This window comes from Arabidopsis lyrata, assembly GCF_000004255.2.
Source record: "Arabidopsis lyrata subsp. lyrata unplaced genomic scaffold ARALYscaffold_8, whole genome shotgun sequence".
Classification (NCBI taxonomy): domain Eukaryota; kingdom Viridiplantae; phylum Streptophyta; class Magnoliopsida; order Brassicales; family Brassicaceae; genus Arabidopsis; species Arabidopsis lyrata.
The window spans coordinates 16939555-16942163 of NW_003302548.1; positions in this window are offsets into that span (position 1 = coordinate 16939555).

Here is a 2609-nt window from a genome sequence, read left to right on the forward strand (position 1 = left end):
GCGCAGTTTGCTGTGAATGCTACTCGTTCTTATCCTCCTTAAGCACCTAAAGTACAAGTGTACTCATTGTGGTTACACTGGACATACGAAAGACACTTGGTTACAAGATTCACGGTTATCCATTGGATTTTAAACACAAGCAGAAGAGTGTTACACCACCAGAGAAATCAAAGCCCGTTGTTGCTAATCTCGCTTTGACTGATGGAAAAACAATGAATACTAAAGGGATTGGACCAGATGGTATTGCTGAATTGGTAGAAAACATGTCAAAGACCCAAATACAAGATATGATTGCCTATTTCAGTAAACAACTCCATAACCCTACACAACCAATTACTATTGCCTCTGTTGCAAGCACTAGTAATAATGATGGTTCTGCTTTTAATGGTATTTCTTTCTCTCCCTCTACTCTGTGGTTGCTATGTGTTTTGACAACCTCTAGGAAAATGTTGACTGTTAACACTTGGATCATAGATAGTGGTGCAACTCATCATGTTTCTTTTGATAGAAATTTGTTTGAAAGCCTATCTGATGATTTGCGTAGTGAAGTCACATTGCCTACTGGTTCTAATGTCAAGATAGCAGGAGTAGGGATTATTAAGTTGAATGAGTATATCACACTATACAATGTGTTATATATTCCTCAATTTCGACTTAATCTCCTCAGTGTAAGTCAATTGACTAAAGATTTGAAATCAAAAGTATATTTTGATGAGGGTTGCTGTGTAATTCAGGATCCTATCAAGGAGCAGAAGACTGGTGAAGGGAAACAAATTGGAGGCTTATATGTCTTGAGTACTAGTTCTGCTGAATGTTCTAGTTTAGATAATAGCTCCTCTGTTTCAGTAAATGCGAATTGCAATGCTATTGTTGATAATGCTCTTTGGCATAGCCGATTAGGACATCCTTCTTTTGAAAAGATTGATGTACTACACAATGTACTTGGTTTGAGAAAAGGAAATAAAAATGAGATTGTTCATTGTGCAGTTTGTCAACAAGCGAAGCAAAAGCGTCTTACTTTTCCTTCTAAGAATAACATGTCTGAGCATGCTTTTGATTTGGTTCATATAGACACTTGGGGACCGTTTGCAACACCAACTGTTGAATGATTCAGGTACTTCTTGACTATTGTAGACGATTATAGTCGGGCAACATGGGTATACTTGATGAAGGCTAAGAATGAAGTATTAACTCTGTTCCCTGGATTTCTTACGATGGTAGAGACTCAGTATCAGATTAATGTGAAAGCAGTAAGGTCAGACAATGCCCCTGAGTTGAAATTTGACTCATTATACAGAGATCAAGGGATTATTTCATATCACTCATGCCCTGAGACACCTCAACAGAATTCAGTTGTGGAGAGAAAACACCAACACATACTGAATGTTGCAAGAGCTTTGATGTTTCAGTCTTGTATACCATTGGAGTTTTGGGGAGATTGCATATTGTCTGCCGTGTTTCTGATCAATCGTTTGCCAAGTGTTCTCCTCTCAAACAAATCCCCTTTTGAACTTCTCCACAACAAGGTACCTGATTATTCTCTGCTTAAAGTCTTTGGATGCTTGTGCTATCAATCAACAAGTACTCATCAGCGACACAAATTTGAGTCTAGAGCCAGGGCTTGTGTATTTCTTGGTTACCCTGCAGGGTATAAAGGCTATAAGTTACTTGATTTGGAAACTAATAGTATTCACGTTTCAAGGCATGTTGTTTTCTTTGAAGCTATATATCCTTTTGCTGATAAGAAACACATTCCTCAAGATATTTTTGATGAATCAGTGTCTACTACAGTCCCTCATGACATTTCAGAAGAATCCTTGTCTGTTGATAGTAAGACAGTGGAATCTGTACCTTCCTCTAATGGAACTGTGGACATATGGTCTAAAAGGAAGTCAAAACCACCTGGTTACTTACAGGAATATTATTGTAATGCAGTTCCGGATGTACAGAAAGATGTCAGGTATCCTATCTCAGCCTATATTAACTATGCTCAGCTCTCTGAAGAATTCACTGCTTATATTTGTGCAGTAAATAAGTATCCAGAACCCTGTACTTATGCACAAGCTAAGAAAATCAAAGAGTGGCTTGATGCTATGGAAATAGAGATAGAAGCGTTGGAATCAACTGATACCTGGTCAGTTTGCACTCTCCCTGATGGTAAGAAACCTATTGGCTGTAAATGGGTTTTCAAAGTAAAACTTAATGCTGATGGAAGTCTAGAGAGGTTCAAAGCACGCCTAGTGGCTAAAGGGTATACACAAAAGGAAGGTGAAGACTATGGTGATACTTTCTCACCAGTGGCTAAAATGACAACAGTGAACACACTATTTTCTGTTGCAGCTGTTAAGGAATGGAGTCTCCATCAGTTGGATATTTCGAATGCCTTTCTCAATGGTGATTTAAATGAGGAGATTTATATGAGTTTGCCTCCAGGATACTCTATGAAGCAGGGAGGAATCTTACCTCAGAATGCAGTATTGAAATTACAAAAGTCCTTGTATGGATTAAAGCAAGCATCACGGCAATGGTACTTGAAGTTCAGCTCAACATTGATGAATCTTGGCTTCAAGAAATCACATGCGGATCATACTCTATTCACTCGTATATCT